Source organism: Sceloporus undulatus, chromosome 6 (genome assembly GCF_019175285.1).
Source record: "Sceloporus undulatus isolate JIND9_A2432 ecotype Alabama chromosome 6, SceUnd_v1.1, whole genome shotgun sequence".
Classification (NCBI taxonomy): domain Eukaryota; kingdom Metazoa; phylum Chordata; class Lepidosauria; order Squamata; family Phrynosomatidae; genus Sceloporus; species Sceloporus undulatus.
This window is the reverse complement of record NC_056527.1, coordinates 47,035,600-47,056,615: the sequence shown is the minus strand read 5'-3', so window position 1 is coordinate 47,056,615 and position 21,016 is coordinate 47,035,600.

Below are 21,016 nucleotides of genomic sequence, written 5' to 3'. Positions count from 1 at the left end.
TCTAGGACCCATTCATTTGTCTTTCTAGCAGTACACAGTATCTGTAGAACCCTTCTCCAGAGCCATATTTCAAATGAGTTGATTTTCTTCCTATCCACTCTTCCCCCTATCAATGTAATACAGTGCACCCATGTCATTCCAGAAGTGTGCCGCACGCTGGAAAAAACTGGTGTGTGCACCTCGCGTGCTACCACAAACCACATATGTTGGAAGTGGTGCCAGAAGAAGAGGTGCCATACACTGGAAAAAGTAATGGCACACATGCACTGCCACACACCGTCATGGGCATGAGCCCCATTATCTTTAATGGAGCTTGAACATCTGTGGAATTTCCCTTATGTTGGAGGGGGGGGGTCTGTAACAGATCCTCCACATAAGGGAAGGGACCACTGTATTAATTAAAAAAAATCAAATATATCAGTTTTACTTTCTTCTACATTAATTTCCCCTTTAACTCTGCTGCAAATTCTGAAAAGCTGAAAAGCAAGTAAACTGAACAACATTTTCAACTATGTGATAGTACTCTCCAGAATGGAGAGTACTATCAGGTGCATACCTGCCATGCTGCTGTTAAAAGATTAGGAGCCTCTGAGAGAAAAAGAAGAAGAGGTGATACCACAAATGTGGTGGAATGCACAGAGTCCTTTATCTAGATGGTTAAATTTACCAGTTTTGCTTTCTCCTGCATTCTTTTCTAAAAGTCTCATGTTTTCCCCATGAAATCTGTGAAGAAATTTGTGAACTATAAAAAAAATGGGGAGTTTTCAGGCTATGTGGGCATGTTCTGGAAGAGTTTTTCCCTGATGTTTCACCAGCATCTGTAGCTGGCATCTTCAGGGAATGTATTATTTTCTGTATTTATTTTCTTTATAAAGAGAACAAATAAAGGCAAATTCTCCTCCATCCTAGATTTCATTTGCCCTATTGATACTCCTATTCCTTGTGCTGTTCAAAGGTACAGTGGGCCCTTGGTATCTGCTGGAGTTTGATTTCAGGATCCCACTTGGATACCAAAATCCATGGATGTTCAAGTCCCATTAAATACAATGACATAGTAAAATGGTGTGTCTTATATAAAATAGCAAAATCAAGATTTGCTTTTTGGAATTGAATATTTTCAAGCCATGGATGCTTGAATTCATGGATAAAAAATCTGGATACAGAGAGTCAACTGTATTCCTATCCAAGCATGCATTCTAGCTTTCCTTTAAAATAAATAAGAAAATTGCCCTTTTAAGGATCTACCTTTACTGAAACCAGTGTTGTCCTAAGATATTTTGCTGCCTGGGACAAAGGATGGACTAACATCTTTTCCTACTTTCCACAAGAAAGTTCTTCTATATGGGAAAGGAGAAGCAACAAAGGTATGTCAGCAGGCACTTGCATATACAGTCGGCTCTTCTTATACATGGATTTTTTATACACAGATTCAAGCATCCACAGATTGAAAATGTTCCAAAAAATATAAATTTCAAATATCAAACTTTGATTTTCCATTTTTATAAGGGAAATTTTGCTTATTTTGTTATATTTAACGGGACTTGAGCATACATGGATTTTGTTATCCACGGTGGATCTTGAAACCCTACCCCAGCGTATAACAAGGGTCCACTGTACCAGTCTGGGGTTTAATCGATGCTTGCTAATGCTAGCTGCCAGTGGAGTCTGTTTTGCGCTTTCTCCTTCAAAGGAAGAGGTGAAACACAACAGTCAGCTGACACTTGCAAACACAGGTTGACAGGACAGCTGGATTTTTGCCCCTCTTTCCTCTTCTAGAAATATATTTATAAAGGTCAAAAGATGCTCCTCTTCCAGTACAAAACAACTGACTCACAAAACATTGGTGGAATAATACTGTCAAGAACATTTTCTGACACATGGTGTACACATGGCTAAGGAATGTTAGTATTTAACAGGGGAATGTTAAATGGTTTCCATTGTAGGGGGTTTCTAGTTTTCCCATCGTTTCATAGAAGTTCTGGAATGAAAATGGTGCCATGTAATATATGGTCAAACCAGGTAGATGGTAATAATAATAATAATAATAATAATAATAATATAACAACAACAATAATTTATTTATATCCCACCTCTTCTCATATAATCGAGGTGGTTAAAACACCATAAGAATACAATACAATAATACAATAATAAAAACCAATACACACATAAAATGCAATACAACTCTAATACAATACAATACAAATAATTCCCCTCCCCCTCCTTACATATATAACAAAATATCTAAAATATAACAATGATATAAAATGATATAAAATAAATCATTAAAACCATTAGTTAAAACAATCCAGACAGGAAGAAGTGGAGATGTTAGATAACCAGTAGGGAGTGATCAAAATGATGGTCAAATATCAGTGGGGTGACCAAGTGTATTATTCAGGGGAGGCCTGTCAGAAGAGATCCATCTTGATGGCCTTTTTAAAGACATCAAGTGTAGTAATGTGTCAGATCTCCTCCAACAGGCCATCATCGAAATCATATTTCTAACCATGTGCTATAAAGCAAATACCTTTTTAGATGTGTTATGTGATACCATGTCTCATGTCTGATGAGAGGGATGCAAGTTTGTATTTATTTTATTTTTTAAAAAATTCAACCTCCTTTCTCAAATACTGTCTGCTACTTTTATTTATGAGCAATCCAAAAATCTCAGATTCAGCACATTTACCTTAATTAAATTTGATGGCTTATCAATAAACAATGTTATTTAACTGTGGCCTTAACTTTATAAGACTGAGGTATTTACATTTAAATTTGGCTTTGCAAGGCAGAAGTCTTTTCATTTACCTTTGAATTCACAGGATTTAGCAGTTCGGTTGTTCCAAGACTTAAAGGGACTTGATGATCAGGAGCTCAGCTTGCTAGAGCCAAACAAAGCATGTTCCCATGTAATTTAGCTCCATCGCAGGAGCATAATTGGTTCAGCAAAAGAGCTAAGCTATGTTGCAAAATGCTTACTAGCTGGCAAAACATCTGTATCATGTAATTGTTTCACTGTTTGGATCATTTGCTTTAATTGCCAGCAGTATCATCCAGAAAACTTTGAAGGCAATAAGTCCAAAGCAGTCCTGAGAACATTTTTTAAAATGGAGGTAAGAAAAACAACCTAACATGGTGATTCTGTCATGTAAATGCTTATACAGAATTGACTCTTACTGTGCTCAGACAGTAAATGTTAAAGGTAGGTATGACTGTCACCTTATAATTGCGTTCCATTAAAAGATAAAAGATTTGCTAGCATGATCCAAAATGAAAGCTATATTGATAATTTAAGACTTGGTTAGCATGGGGGGAGGGGTTGGTACAAAAAAGGTAAGGAATATGCTGAATTTAAAAATCATTGTAGAATAGAAATGCTCTCCTATGGGCAGTAGCGTCACTGAACAGGTGCGGACCACACTGGGTGACACCCCAGAAGGGGGGTAATACCACAGAAGAGGGGGTGACACCTTGTCAGTCCCCTGCTTTCAACAGGGCCTTTCTGGAGCCTTGGGCTCTCCCTCTCAGCCACCGTGGGGCTTTCTGGGCCGCCCGGGGAGTTTGGGGCCCATTCTCCTCACTGTCTCAGGGCTTTCTGGGCCACTGTAGGAGAGTGGGGACCACTCTCCCAGCTGCCTCAGGGCTTTCTGGGCCACTGGGGGAGCACAGGGTCTGATCTCCCAGCTGCTGTGGGGCTTTCTGGGCCACCATGGGGCTTGCTGGGCCACTGGGGTAGAACAGGGCCTGCTCTCCTAGCTGCTGTGGGGCTTTCTGGTCCACCAGGAGAGCATGGGGCCACTTTCCTGGCTGCCATGGGGCTTTCTGGGCTGCACACGCATTTTCTGGTGTGAGCGCACATGCACGTGCTCCCACGCAGCACATATGCCAGAAGTTCCTCCCCCAGATGTTCCATCCCCTGACCAGGTGACACCAAGTCGAGGTATGCCACTGCCTATGGGTTTGGTATAAGAATACAGAGAGATTTTTCCCTAAGATAATATTAGCTACCTCACCACAAAAAAGCCTTTTAAAGGAAAGAATGGGTTAAAATTGGAAATAGTTTTGCTATGATGATCTTTTATATTTTGAATAAGATAGCTAGAAGCTTAGATCAAGAGAGATTATTTTTAAGGATGGCAAAGATCTTAATTGGTTTGCTTATATGCAACTGAAGGGTAGATTACTGTATATACTCAACTATAAGTTGATAAATTTATGCCCTAAAATTGACCCTAAAATCCTGGGTAGATTTATATAAGGGTCAATACATCAGTAGTGCTTAGAAGGGTCTTAAAGCAAGCAGGCCTGATGCCCGAATCTCCATCGAACACCAATTCCTTCCCCCTCCAGTCCATTTTGCAAACCTTTGCTTCCTATCAGAAAAACTCCCCATTTAAATCCACTTGCTTCTTTCTCTGCTCCATTTCGCAAGATCTGGCTTCCCATGGAAAAGTCTCTCCATTTAAATCCACTTGCTTCTCTCTCTGGTTCCTTTTGCAAGACGCGGGTTCTCATGGGAAAATCTCTCCATTTAAACCTATTTTAATTTTGCTAGTTATTTATTTCATAACTATTATCATTACTTTCAGTGATATATGGAAATTACAATTTACAATTTACAATTTATGAGTAATATTAGTACAAAAAAACACTACTAAAGATTCTGTATGGTGTGCTATGGGAGGAGGTCAATTGGGTGGTGACACCATGCGTTACTGCACCAGGTGACGCCAAATCTAATGTCACTACTGTGAAGTTTATCACACTAGCGAAATTCCGCAGGAAAACAGGAGTTAAACTAGATTTAAAGCAAAGAAAACCCGGAAATGCCCAAAGTTTATCACATGACATCACAGTTAACGTGAAAATGCAAAGTTAATCCGAACGCAAAGCAGAGAAAACCAGCAGTTTTTTACTTTTGGAACAATCTGAAAGCAAAAAAAAAACCCTGCCATTTTTCTCTGTATTGTGTTCGGATTAACTTCGTGTTATTTCACTTGGGCAGTTCCTTAGTTGTGATAAACTCCACGAATTTGCAAGTTTTGTTTAAATTCAATTGTACTTTAAATCGTGTTTAACTCCTGTTTTCCTGCGGATCTCGCTAGTGTGATGGTGTCTAACTATTCTTAATCACATGCCATTGTGAATCTTAGATGAATGTAGCCTTTTCTCTTACTCTTGAGCCTTGCCACTGTCCATGCTACAGGATGCTTGGAATCTTTAAAAAGTCCAAATGGTGGTTTAAGAACCATGCTTATAGCACACATTTGTACTCCTTGCATCTTCTTTCCTTGCAGGACAAGTATTGTTCTTCTGATTTGTTTTACATCCTTGGTGGCTTAGCATTGTTGCAAATAACTATCTGAGAACAAAACAACATATGACTGAGCATCACATGCAGTTTTGTCCTGAATGAGTAATTGTGCTTGCTTGTTTTTGGATTTTGCCTGAAATGTTTTATGCAGAGTTTACCAAAAAGGTAACCATATGGGATTTCTTAATTCAAATAAATAAAGTGACTGCATGATGAAATGAAATGCTAGTGTTTGAAAGCAGTAACATTTTAAAATGTATTACATATAGAGCATCTGGTATCTATTTACCCTTCTTTTACATATTACAAAATCAGTTCCAATAGAGCCAACATAAAATTTTCAAAGCCAATTTCATGGTGAGGAAAAGCAGTAATTGAGCAAGATGGCAAACAGATTAGATGATTAACTTTATCCTAGTTTTTGTGTTTTGATTTCCCTTCCTGCTTGGAAAGACTTAAATTACTAAAAGAAAACCAAACCAAGCTCCCCACCCCAAATCAACACAGGCCAAAAAAAAGTGGGGAAGTGCAAGTGAGAAACACAAGAGATAAAAATGTTCAAAGGATGTTCAAAAACTAGTTAGAATTTTTTTCCGGTGCCTAGCAGTAAACAAAATGATATTTAAAAGGCCAGATTAATTGGGGGGGGGGGGACAGAGAGGGGCTCAATTTTCAGATCTCCTTTTAATGGTAAAACCAGGAGGAAGAAAGAGATTTTTTTACCTCTTTGTGGCAACATCACCAAAATCTGCTCTTGAGAACTAGGAAATTCCCTGGATCTGTTTTTGAATATGGTAGAAGGCTGCAGGAGGGAGTGGAGGAGAAGAAAAATGTCCATTGCTCTAGCCAGTGTGTTCTTTGATATGAGTCAGCCATAGTTTCCTATGGATGAAATTCTTTTACATTATCTGTGGGTTTTTTTCTTGAAAAATCCCACTTATTTTTTAACACAAAGTTATATCTGAGAGCTTTACTGACCAAGTCCTATTGCTTTCTCATAAATATATGAATGGATGTGTGCTAGGAATGTAGAAAACTCCCAGTTTCCATTCATTGTGTTTCTCCAAACCTTGCTTCTAGTCTAGCAAGCTGTGGTACTATGTACTTTCATCCAAACTGAAATACAACTTGAAATGCATTTTCCCTCATTTGCACCATTATTTGTGCTGTTTGCCTATTTTACCAAAATGTGATTTTGTGTAAACATTTATTTTTTAAAAAATGTGTCTTTTAATAATTCACATCTAAAACAGGTTCATTGCTTTGTGTGCTCTTGACTTCTCAGAAATTCCTTTACGCAACACAAATGTGTGAATGTTTGACGCGAGGTATATATTTTCTTGCCACTTTCTGGGGATGTGAAAAAATGCTACTTTCTCAAGACTGTCAAGTCCAATCATCCTTAGTGTATGTGTGTGTGTGAGTGCGCTCACATACCTGTGCAAAATTAAGTGTGACCACTGCTGATCAATAAAGCGTCATACAATATGAAAGTTATGGAATGACAGCAAAGACTTGACACCATAGGCATCAACCATGAGCAGACTGATTTGATGTCTGTGAAAGGAAGAGTTACTTCATGCCTTCCAGAATGTATAATTGGCACACAATAGCACTTTCAGGATACTTTTCACCCTGGCCATTTATAGTATAGCACCTTATGTCTGCAAGACAGATTGCATCTGAGTCTGATGCTGTCAAGCATTTTTCAACTGGCTGTTTAAAAACCTTTCTCTCATACTTGGCCAGTGCATCATTCCAGAACTGTATACAGGCTGCTCTTGTTTCTGTATCAATCAAGAGGCAACATATTTGAAAGGAGCCCCAAATGCCACAGAAACCCTGAAGAGGTTGAAATGGCTTATTGGGAATAGCTGTTTGAAATATGGGTTTGGCCAAAAATTGTGTCAAAACAAAAATATGGCAGTGGGGGCCAAGTTATTACAGTTTTTATGAGGAATATTTGAATGCCTTATTGCTCAGAGAAGCTTTAGCTGACTGGGTACCGTTAGTGGTTTATGATGGGATGTCACCTACAGCTCTTGGTACTCCCTTAGAGCACTTTAATTCTCTTTTTCAAGTTTCTATAAGCAGGTCTAGGAATGGAAGACGAGATGGAGAATATTCAGCTGAATAAAGTGCCCTGAAGTGCTATTTGAAATTATAAACAGTCTGAAATAGAACTGTATATGAACTTAATGCACATTTAGTAGGCCTAACAGAATGGAAACGAATGCCTAATGGGCTAATATATCTTTTTAAATTCAATAGTTTGATAGAATCGGTGTTCTGTAACTATTAGCCATGTCCAATTGTTGCACACAAGAAAATTAGGGCAGAAAAATTGTGCTTGGAATGCTTATTTATTTTGTCAAACTTACATCCAAATTTGCATATAAAATCACTTATTGCACCAAATGATTGCTTAAGGAGCTTTTGATGAGGTGTAATAAATACATAAAAGATAAGCCATTTTCTCTGTGATTTTCACTATATAGGCAATAAATGGTGAGTTGTGCTTTTATACTGATTCATTATACTTGCAATGTTTAATTTACCTCTAAGGCAAAATTTGTATAGAATATAAAAAGATACTGCACTGAAGCTATAGGATATTGGATGTTAATTGCTATTCTTATAAAATATAAATTAACATGGCTAGCAGTTCACTTGAAGTCTAATTAACTTGCATCCACTATCTTGTCAGATGTCTCTAATACAGAAATATTCCTTACACAGCTAACATATTAATAAGAATGTGATTATGCAATTTTGCTCATTTAGTTACATTACAAAAGTTGGTTAGTCTCTTAGATGAGTATCAAACATCAATTCAATAAGTGCTCATTTAACAAATCATTTGATCACTGACTGATGGAATGTGATGGCAGTAATTCCATATTAATTATTAATTTTTTTAGGCTTAATGTTTAATTTGCATTTTACTGTTACATTCCATAAAAGCTTCTAACAATTTTCCAGGAGGCCTTCCTCCCTGTCCCTTTCAAAGTCCACATTTCAAATTCTTAGGTGGTTCAAAAAGGAAGTATTTTAACTTCTTACTATCAGGTGTTAGCAGTAATCTCCAGCTTCTCACTGCCTGAGTTACCACAGCAAGCAACAAGCCATCTGGCCTTTCAGAAGCTAAGCTATGAAGACTGAGGAACAGAGTAGGAAACCCACCCAAGTGAATCTAGTGGCTTATTTATTTAGAACAGGAGTGGGGACTGTGTGACTCTCCTGATGTTGCTTAACACAATTTCGCAGCACTGCCCAGCCTGCCAAAGGATTCTGGGAGCTGCAGTTCAACAGCATCTGGAAAGGTGAGCAATTCCCAGCCCTGATTTAGAAGAATACAGCTGTTAAAAACATTCACTAAAAGGAGAGTGTCTGGATACTTTAGTGGCTAATAGATGCAATCTAGCAAGGCTAGATGCAGTGTACATTCCATAGAACTACTTCATGGTAGATTTGCTGGTGTTCCTTAACACCAGAAGAAGATGCCCATGTAGTAACTCAGAAGCAGAGTCTATGAAAAATTTATTATACTGTACTCTTTACAACCAGATTCAACAAGCCAGAATTTATTCACTATTGAGTAAGATGAATTATTATTATTATTATTATTATTATTATTATTATTATCCTTTATTTATAAAGCGCTGTAAATTTACACAGCGCTGTACATACAATCTTTATAATTAGACAGTTCCCTGCCCTCAGGCTTACAATCTAAAAAGACATGATACAAAAGGAGAAGGGAGTGGTGGCGGGGAAAGGGATGAGGGCCAGCAGTTCTACTCTACCTCCGAAGGGAGATGGACTGGAGGGAGGGCTTGGCTTCTTAATGGATGATTAATCTTCTACCAGGGAGGCCTGATGGAGCTAGCCTGCCTCTCTAGTAGGATAATACATATAAATACATAGCAATACAGGAAATGATTCAAAAAACAGACAACAAAAGAACATCAAATAGCAAGTGACAATTATGCAATGCCTGGGAAGGCTTCTCTGAACAGGATGGTCTTCAACTCCGTTTTGAAGCTGGTTAAAGAAGTGATGGCTCTTGCTTGTGGGGGAAGAAGGTTCCAGGAGTGAGGGGGCAGTGAGTGAAAAGGGGAGAATCTGAGATGGGGCAGAGGAAATCCTGGGCTGGGACAGCAGACCTTGACTACCAGAATGAGGGCCCTAGTGGGAAGGTGAGGAGAAATAAGGTCTGATAAGTAAGGAGGGGCCAGCCCATGGAGGGCTTTAAACGTCGACAGCAGGAGAATGGAAGATCAGGCCTTTTTATTGTAAAATTCTTGGTAGAAGATAAATGCCTAAATGTCACTCTTGAAGCTGCTAAATTTCTCTCTTAAACAGCTAGGATTAGAATCCTCTATATATAAAGAGACACTATGCTTAGAGTTAGATTTAGTAATCCCTTTGACTCTTGTCTATTGTAGCGAATTTTGATGACTTGTATCTCTTGACTGTATGTGTAAATTTTAGGTCTATGGACTGTAATAAATCATGACTGACTGATCAATGTAATAACATGAGATTCTTTCTTATCTGGGAGAACCTGATTACTCCCAAGATTAGGAGAATTCTATTCTCATTATTGATATCCCATGTTAAAATATATCTGCTGTTTTTGGGTCTCCAGGCACACTGTAACAGACAGCAGGTTGCCTGTGCCACTTCGGTAGCTGATGTGGCTCCATTGGTAATGTTGGTGAGCTCTGTGTGTGTGTGTGTGTGTGTGTGTGTGTGTGTATGAGAGAGAGAGAAAGACATCCCAACATTTTCACAGATGAAGACCAGGACACAAGTGGCCAAACAACATTGGAGTGTGGTCAGATGGCAAAAGGAAGATAAAACAAGCTAGGAAAGGCTGCCACAGCTGTCTTTTCCCTCAGCCTACAACTTCCTCCCATGCCAAACTACTCAAAGATAAGGGGGAAAGGGGAGGTATGGGAGAAGGAGAAATAAGGATGAAAGTGGGGAAAAGATTAATTGAGATGGTTCCTGCCAAACTGGAACAGTTGAAGGTTATGGTGTCTATGTCTATAACTTCCATCATCTCCAGCTAGCACTGCCAACATTGACTGGGGATGGGTGGCAGTTGTAGGCCATCACACCAGGGTGTCATGGGTTGGGAAACACTGTTATAATGGATGATGGTACATCTTCAGATAAACTTCTCAGAGAGAGAAAAAAATCTAAGGAAGCCCAGCTGACAGTCATAAAATGTTTGAAATGCAAACTAGCTTTTATATCATTGTCTGTTAATATTATTTTCAATACTATTTTATACTATACTATTTTAACCATATTTTATTTTAATGTACATTGTGTTCTGCCTTGGGTCCCATACTGGGAGAAAAGTGGGATATTTAAATAAACAAACAATTTTAAGCAATCAAAAATATGGAAGACTGTTTTCATAAGTTAAAATGAAATTAAGTGTCCATGCTGTGTGTGAATTATGCCATTTCTCCCGAAATCACCTTTGCCCTGCCCTGTTGCTAATGATATCAGAGGAGGTACAGAAGGAATGTGTGGTTCATAATCCACACCTGAACTTTAAACTTCATTTACATGGCCCATGTGGGTATGGATGAGCAGACATCTGCTTTATGAGGATATTTGTTTCAACATTCCACTCCCTGTGATATCTCTGAATGGATGCCAGACATTCCAGGCAGAAATATCATCCTGAAGAGACAAGGTGGTTGGTGTATATTTACAATAGAAATGGAAAATCAAGTCAGCATCCTGGATGAGACACATGGCTAGGTGAGCCAAATCATTACTTTCCAAGACAGTGAAGTTAAATGTCAATTTTAGCTGGCAGTTTAAACAGTGGATGCCCCCCACCCCACCCCTAATAAGCAGTAATGGAAAATGACAACAACCACAGTTTGCAGTGGATTTAGTAAAATCTGACACAATATTAGAAAAGAAATTGCCCTCCTTTTAAATGCTGTTTCTATAGTCATGTGTCACTGTGGGTGAAATGTGCAAAGCACTTATGCAAGTATTGTGGTCATGAGTTTTTCCTTTTTTGTTTTTATGTCAATTCAGTTAGAAAGCAGGAAATTCAACTGGAAAACAAGGGGAGAGGGGGAGGTTTAATGTACTGAAAGATACATTCATACTATTGAAATAAATATTGACTTTGTTGATCCTTGAAGAATAATTGAGTCAATGTAAAACATTCTGTGCCACTGCAAGGTAGGAATATTGTTTTTGACTGGTATTGGAGAGATTTTGTACATTTTCATTTTGTATATTTCTGATTGTGTGCATTTCTATGTACCTCATAAAACTGAAAAAATGTGAACTGTTGCCTTGTTTCATAGACTAAAAACAACATTGGAATGGTTTTTTTGTCTTTAGGAACAATTTGTTGTTCTTTTATTCTCATTCTGTCACTCACTCACTCACTCTCTGTTTCTCTCTGTTGTTTGTGTGTGTGTACATGTGTGCATGTTTAGCTCCATAAAAGGAAGAGATACTGGATACATTTTTTTTTGCATAAAAAGTGAAAAACACAATAGAAAGGGGGAGAGATGCCTGGATCTTGTTCTGGAGGTGAGAACTCTAGGATGGACTGAAGAATCCCTCATATGATGTCTTGCTGTGATGAGTCAATTGCCTCAACCCAAATCTTGGCAATACATTTTTTCACCCTCACATATCTAATACAGCCTTCCCAGCTTTGTACCTTCCAGATGTGTTGGACAGATATGTTGGACAGTAGCCATGTAGTCTAGGGATTCTGGCGTTCTTGGAATTGTAGTCTAAAAGATATCTTTTACAAGCTTTGGCTGCTATATACTACAATGTCACAGGGGAGGGAGGGAATCCAACATAGATATTTATTATTTAAGGAATTTGTTTTTTGTCTCTCAGTTCACCAGAGTCCCTGATGCCTTGCACAATGGGGATACACACACACACACACACACACACACACACACATCAACATTGTTATATAAAGATAAGTAGATAGACAGACAGACACCAGATGAGTTGCCCTTTTGTGGACTCTACTAGCTCTTTGAAGCAGTGGAGGCTGTCACTGCCAGATGGAGGAAGTGATTTTCATAGAGTCCCCTCTCTTTCCCTCTGCAATCCTCACACCACTTCTTACACTGTTCTAGACCAAATTTTCCCCTCCACCACCAAAGTGAGCTACAACTAGACCAAAAGCTCTTCCAGGAACAGGCAATTCAGAATCCAAGCCAGTATCTGTTTGCCTATCACTCCTTTGGCAGCAGCAGAAGCACCTGCATAGAGTTCCTTTGTTCCGCTCTTTTTGACAAATAGTGATGTTGCACTCTGTCATCCTGCAGTGGAAGGATACAGTATGATTTATTGAAGGAAACGCAGACACCATTTGCTTGATAATCACATGAAATCATTCTCCATTTCAGAGAGTAGAGTCCGTCAAAGTATGAAAGGGACCTACTTTAAAGGATTGCATCTCAGTTTATCTGATGGAGAAAACTCGTATTTTATATCCTAATGTGCTAGGACTGGTGCCATATTTGTGCCCTTTCTTCTTTCCTAGACACTCACTAGGAAATTTTCTTCATTCCTAGACGCTCACTAGAGACCAGCAGTCCAGGGACCATCATTTTGAATGACAATGCTTAAGAAGACTTGCATCTATTTGAAAGACTGTCAACAGGGAACTATGTTCTATGTTAGAATTTATTCTCTGTACGAAGAACTGTCCAGCCCACATCCAGTGTGAAAATAAGGACTATACAAGCCATATCACCCTCAGCACATGTGAACCTGCTTGGTTTTTGAAGCCAAAAAGAACCAGAATTTGAAACTACTTGAATAGAAGACAACCTGAGAATGCCAAGGCTCTTCAAGTAGAGCTAGGAAAGAATCCTTCCTGAAACCCTAAACTGTCATGGCTGGCAACCAGACTTGACAATACACTGTAAAACTAGATGTACCAATAGTACTTAGTATACAGCAGCTTTCTATGTTCTACCAAGGGCCTTGACATTTCCCATCAAGAGAAGAACTGTTACTGGATAGCCAGAGAAATCAATCATATTTGCACAGAGCTAATTTCATTTATGGAAATAGTCAGTTTCCTCAGAAGTGGGAAACTTATACCGTGTCCTTTCAATAGCTTCCTGATTAATATGCACTATTAATCACTGAAGTAAAAATTGAGCTTATTATTTTCATGTACAATGGAACACGTGATTGTGAATGCTGAAACTTACTACCGGTTTTAATATATGCTTGTTGACAATGATTTTAATTAAAGGAAAGCTGCCTCCATACAGGGTCATTAATTTGATGATTATGGTTGAACTTATGCAGTTGTAAGTCTGCTTTCATTAATTTAATTTGCATACAGGTCACATTACTTCGAGGATTTCCTTACTATGGAGAATTTTGCTAACTTCAACTACAATGATTTAGCTGGTTAAGGTATAAAAACACAAGTGTTCTATGAATTACTACATCCTTTCATGGCATAGACATTCAATGCATGCACATAAAAGGTTCACAAACTGGATTTCTAGATTCCTACATTAGCTGATTTTAGTAACCCACCGACAAGAGGGTTATTCTCATAACATCAGTGGGACACATTTCCTAAGAATGTGGTGGAGTTTCCTTCTTTGGAGGTTTATAAAGAGAGGCTACTGGCCATCTGTTGGGAGTGCTCTATTGTGAGTTCCTGCATGGCACGGGGTTGGACTGGATGGCCCTTCTGGCCTCTTCCAGCTCTATTTATTCCATGATTCTAATCAACCTATAACATAGCTGAGGAGTCTCTTTGAATTCTAGTTGCCACTAGACCCAGCAAGCACAGTTACTGACCAGGGAACATGGGAATTGTAGTTCAGTAATAGTTAGATGGACACACTTTTCCCTCCCTGTGAGCTATGGGTGTTTAAACATGACATAGCATGCAGGATACATACATATGTGGCAGAATGTACTTGAAAGTGGTCTGCCATGTTTGCACATAAATTCCTATGTGAATAGTAACTGGGGCTACACAGAACTGGTCCAAGATGTTTTGTTACTTGAAGCTCAGCATGAAATGGTGCCCACTCTGATTAAGTTGTATAACACCCATAGCATTCATTTTTCTTCATATATAGCAATTAAAACACAAATTAGAAAAATGAACAATTTGCAACACCTTCATGGCATCATGGATACTTCATTCTGCCTAATAGTAGGCTAGCCTGTATCCATGGCCTAAACACATGCCCCAAAGAAGGGCATGAGGGAGATTATGTACCCTTTAATATTTCATGGGTGAAAACGGGGCATGTGTGGCCAAGCAACATCAGAGTATAGTTAAGATGGTAACATTTTTAATGAGGAAGAACATACAAGCTAGAAGAGCTTGAAGCAGTTTGTTTTTGCTGGCACCTACTGAGAAGGACAAGATTCCACTGCCTCCTCCTTTCTACCCTGCTAAACTACATGAGCGCAGACTACTTTTGCACTTTGAACTCAATTTAAAGAAACTGAAGTAAACTGGGGACAAAGGGAGATTATGGAAGGAGGAGAGAGAAACTGGAACACCTTAAAAACAATGGAAAAGTGGGGTGCCAAAAGATTACTCAGGACTGTCCCTGCCATATCAGGACATTCAGAGGGTATGGGATATACTGATGGAAACCTATCTAGGTTAATGCTTCTGCACGCCCTCATTAAAACTAAAGGCTATATGAGCATTTAATGAGACATCTCCCATACTCACCTGCATTTCCCCTCAACTATCAAAATGCAGGGTGAATGCTAACATATCTCCATGACACAAGCTAGAATAAAACTATTTCATTACAGCAAAGGAAGGCAACTGAGGTATTTCAGTTTTTTGGACTATAATGATCTCTAGGCTTGGACTCATCTTGGGGAACAGTCTCCTGCCTGAATTACAGATTACATTGGCAGCATGTCTGCTTTAAGGAAGGCAAAGCTCTATTTTGAAGGTTTTTCTATTTGATAAATAAGAAGCCATAAGAAAAGTGAGCAATGGGAGCCTACAGTTTGTCCATCAACACTTGGCACCTGCAGAACAGTCTCTCTTAGCACACAGATGCTAGATTTGAATTATTTATTGTCATTGTAATGTACTTTATTGTACTATTGTTAATTTTTCAATGATTTGTACACTGACAGATACTTTGTTTAAGGAGGCATTTAATAAATAATACATATATATAAATATACATGGGCAACCTGGTCACATTGCTTTATGAGGAGATGCAGTGTTTTTCCAGTCACAATACAGTAGTTATCACTTGAGAGCAGGGATGGAAATTCTCAATTTTCCCACTTCCTGATAGATGTCAAGGAAAACCCATTGGTATTTCTTCCTGTAGTGTTGAAACATACAGGATTTTTTTTCTTACGAAGGATGGAAAATGCACCACAATGTTTAAAATCTGCACGTTTTCAAGAATCCCAAGCAGTTTTAGTCAGAGCTATGCAACTTTCTGAAGAACAACTGCACAGCTATAGGTCTGTCTCCAACCACGACTGTTTCATTTTGCATTTTTTGAGAAAGAGGGACCAGACAGCACAATAATAGATGGATTAGATACCAGGGATTAATAAATAAAGATGCACTGCATGGTGGGGGTTTGGAGCTCATTTTCTAGTCATGCTTGTCATAAGGACCAAGGTATGCAACACAAATCACCATTAATCCCTTTTCATTTTGTAGTCCATTGATTCCCAAACTTTGGCTTTCCAGGTGTTTTGGACTTCAGCTTCCAGAAGCCCTAGCTAATTTGACCAGTAGCAAGGAATTCTGAGAATTAAACTCAAAAACATCTGGAGGACCAAAGTTTGGGAACCACTGCTGTAGTCTAAGGAACCTCCCAAAGAATGTACTCTCTGAATTCCCCTTCTTTCTTGACCTCCATACCTACTCTGCTCTCCCAGTTCCTTCTTATCTTTTCTAATTCACTTCATTCATGCCAAGGCTGTTCCTCTTCTCCTACCCCCTGCCTTGCCACTCTTCCTCAGCTGCCTACCCAGAATCAAAGTCGGCAGACAGACAGAAAAGGGACAGAGCCCAGAGAGTTCAGGGAGGAAATTGCACCAAACAAACAAACAAACAAACAAAAGCTGAGAAAAAATGGCAGAGTATTCCAACTGTGTGGCTTTGAAGGCTGTTAAGAACTGACAAAGTTTCACTGTTTTTCTGCATGCTGTTTTGCTGGCCAGCTTGCAGGAACTTTGGAAGCACTGCTTTTATTCCTATCAGTGTTTCCCAAGTGAGAATTTGGGAAACTGTCTCATACTCATTCTATACCAACTTGAAAGACAGCATGCTGTAGTGGTTTGAGTGTTAGACTAGAACTCCAAACACAAGGATTCAATCCCGGCTCGGCCATGGAAACCCCCTGGGTGAGCTTGGGCAAGTCACACACTTTTTCTGACCAAATCTTGCCATGATAGGTTTGTACCATAAGCCAGGCACACAACAACAATTATGACTAAATTTGCATCATGATTACAACCCTTCAACATTCTACAATTGCTTACAACAGATTGAATTGGCTGGGGGGAGTGTGTCTGGGAGCTGCAGTCTAAACAACTAACTTTTTCCAACTTCTGAGCTATGCATATAATTTGGCCCTGCTCCTGTACTATGATAAGTATCTTTTGGAGTTGGGTATGTTTAGCCTTGAGAAGTGAAGCTTAAGAGGTGACATGATAGCCATGTTTAAATATTTTGAAAGCATATCATAGTGAGGATGGAACAAGCTTGTTTTCTGCTGCTCCAGAGATTAGGGCATGGAGCAATGAATTCAAGCTATGAGAAAAGAGATTCCACTTAAACATTAGGAAGAACTTCCTGATGGTAAGAGCTGTGCAACAGTGGAATATGTTGTCTCAGAAAGTGGTGGAGTCTACTTCTTTGGAGGTTTTTAAACTGAGGCTGAAGGGTCATCTGTCAGGAGTGTTTTGATTATGTACTGCTATATGGCAGGCGATTGGACTGGATGATCCCTGAGGTTTCCAAGTCTATGATTCTATGATAGAATGATAGATTTGGAAGGATTCCCATAGGCCATCCAGTCCCCACTCAGTGAAGGAAACTCAGCTGTTATCTCCAGCAGCTAACTGCCTAGCCTGTTTCTGAAGACATCCAAAGAAAGCCACTCCACCTCTAGGTAATTGACTCCATTGTCAAACTTCTCTTAACACCAAGACCATTCCTTCTAACGTTTAATCCAAATCTACTAATCTGTAACATAAAACCAAAAAGCATGAGATAATTGAAAGTCACCATGGATGCTATGAAAATGGAATCAAACTCATATTTTTTTTATCAGGGAAGACAAATGAGCATACATTCATCTTCTTTACATTTGTATCTCTTTAGCTTTAGCTTTGAATTTTTATGTCAAGAGGGTTAGGGTGACAGTGTCACAAGGACCTGAAAGTAAAATAAACTCAAAAGGGTAAAGCTGTACCATAGAGAATGGAAAAGAGTTAAGATGTTGTTGTTATTTGATGTGAAAAGAGTTAAGATGTTGTCAGTATTATTATTATTACTATTATTCTGCAGTAACGACTAGATACGATTTATTTTTCTGCATGGGTGAATTTAAGCTAGGATCCAGTGTGAAAAGAATTCAACTCCTTACCTGTTGTCACTGATAATCAATGAGTGCTGACAAATTGCACATAAAATAAATACCTTTCCTTCTGCTCAGTGCTACAACTCTTCCAGACATCTCTGAAAACTCAGATGTTAAATTTTCTGTCTCAAAGTAGTACATTCTTAATAAAACAAGCTATATACTTTCAACTTGAATTCTCTTGCAAACTTGCAATAGGGGAGTCATTTTAGATGCTTTTAAAAAGATCTATCTTTCGATCAATCCCATAGGGAGGGGGAGGGGAATCTATGATTCTATAATCTCTGAGGACCAGACTGGTTGGTACCAAAGATCTGCTACTCTAAACCAAAAGGATATAGTTGTTGGGTTTTGTTTTGTTTTTCAGATGGTTACTTAGGTTTTTAAAAATTGCAATACTTTCATACATCTCTGCTGGGCTTTGCTGGTTTTTTTTTTTAAACAACAACAAACAAACAATGGTAAGCATACAGCAGGGGTAGGCAACCATTTTGAGCCGGGGGCTGGGTTGCTGTCCCTCAGACAACTGGGGGGCCGAAGCCGAAAAATAAATAATTAAATATTTTTTTAAGAAAATTAAATATATAAATAAACCAGGACAAATGTAGGACAAAATTTTCAAATGGAAGACACTTTTTTTAAAAAAAATGGAAGACAAGCAAAAAAATTTGCTGATTTTTTAAAAAATGTTAATATAAATGCATGTTTCTGAGGCTTCTATAGACAATTGCCCCCCAAAGGCCCCGGTGGCAATCAGTGGCAGGACCAGGCTGGGGCCGGTCCCAAGGCCTTGCCGGGCCGCATCCGGCCCGCGGGCCGCAGGTTGCCTACCCCTGGCATACAGAAAGAGTACTGGGATGAGGTGGGGGGACTTTCATCTATCCCAGATTCTTGTCCCTTCAAATGTCAGGCTGCAGCTCTCATAATTCCTGACCATTGGCAATGTTAGTTGGTGCTGATGAGATCTGGCATCCAACAATATCAGGAGAGATACAGGATCCCTAACCCCTCCTTTGTTCTCCTGTGGCAGGGCCTATGGGATGTGAAAAGGTCAGTACAGTTGGAAGAAGAAGAAAAAAGTTGTCCGGGACTGAGGATGATGAAGAGGGAAAGTAAGCAAGGAATTATGGTAGGGTGCTTGGCCAACCTTTGCCAGGTTAAGTGACTACACAGAAGAGGAGATAGGCAGACTGGGGCATGGGGAGAGATTAAGACAGGCAACACAGACTATCATGTTGTTAAAAGAATAAAAGAAGTAACTGAAAAGCAGAAATGGAAGACAAATGAAACAAGGACTGAAGAAAGGGGAGGGGACAAAATAAGGAGGCATTGGGAGAAAAGCATACACAAGTTCCAAAAGGTTTGTTGGCACCAAGGAATGAGCAAGCATAAGAACTTTTGAGACTGGCAGAAAAGGAGCCTGAAGATGTTTTCATGTTTGTATAGTAGGACTGAATTTCACATACTAATTTGAAGTAACCAGCCATCTGTTGAGCTTCAGGTCTTTAGTTAAGCCCTTAATTCTGTTTATCTAAGTGTGACCGTATATCTTCTGGAGAATATGTATAATAGCTGCCAATGCTATCGCAATTTTGACTTCTATACTTTCTTATATCCCTTCTGCAATTGCTGCCGTCTTCAACTGGTGATTTTTCATCCAAGTTTCTAAAAAGCCAAGATAAAGAAGGGAAATAGCATTTATGACTGTGTGGTATTACAAACTATCAGATTATATATATAAAGAAATCACCCCTAAAATCTTCCTTAGGGTTGGAAGGCACTTAATATTACAGATATGGGAAAATGTACTTCTCCTGTCTACCTGATAGACAGATGCATATTGATAAAGAAAAACAAAAACATGGGTTACTTACAAATGAAAAATGACAATGTCAAGATTTTCTATAAAAGTATATGAAAAATGCATATCCTCCAACTGTCCTCATTTGGTAGGGACAATCCTGATTAATTATATGTTGCCCCACTTTTTTGCTTGCTTTTAAAATGTCCCAGGATCTCTCTCATCCTCCCATTTTCTCCCTTAAAATATATATTTTAAAAAAATTAAAATTATATTTTTAAAATTTGATTTAATTATAAATAAAACCTCTGGGGCCTCTCCTTTCTCCTCCCACTGAGTCTCATCCCATTAACACACTGTCCCTTCAGCATATTAATGGGACATATGTGAGTGCCACAGCCTGTTTCTGCCCAAAGGCAGATGTTTGAGAAGCGGGGTGGCACCCCCTCTTAGGGTGTCACCTGGTTTGGTCTGAACCCCTCACATCCCCTATTGATGCTATTGTTCTAAGCGATTTCTGTTCAGTGCTCTGGCAAATGGTCTGGTCTTTGGTGTTCCTTAGCATTCTGTCGTGTCTTCCATGCTGATTAATGTATACATGAAACCATTGCGAGAAGTATCTGGAATTTGAGGGCCAGGAGCCACCAATATGCTGATGCTACTTAGCTCTATACAGTGGATCCTTGTTATGTGCTGGGGTTTGGTTCCAAGATCCCCCGTGTATAACAAAATCTGTGTATGCTCAAGTCCCATTAAGTATAATGACATAGCAAAATGGTGTCCCTAATAAAAAATGGAACATCAAGGTAAATTTATACTTTTTTTGGAACATTTTCAAACCTTGTATGCTTGAATCCGTGTATAAAAAATCCGTGTATAAGAAGGGCCGACTGTAATTCCTTTTCACCTAATTGCTCAAAAAGCCTTTTCCATGCTACCCCAATACCTGGTGTCTGTAATGGACTGAATGAAGGCAAACAAACTGAAGCTTAATCCAGACAAGACAGAAGTGCTCCTAGTCAGTTTTTTAAAATAATAATAACAACAACAACAACAACAACAACAACAACAACAGATTTGGGAATAAGGATTCAGTATGTGTTAGATCAGGTTGCATGGGTTCACAGTTTAGGTAAAATCCTGGAATTAGTATTGAGAAATGGAGACCCAGGATTCTGCAGCTAACTGCTACATAGGATCGATTTATGGTGACCCTATGAATGAAAGAGTGGGGTGGTGTTTTGACACCATGCA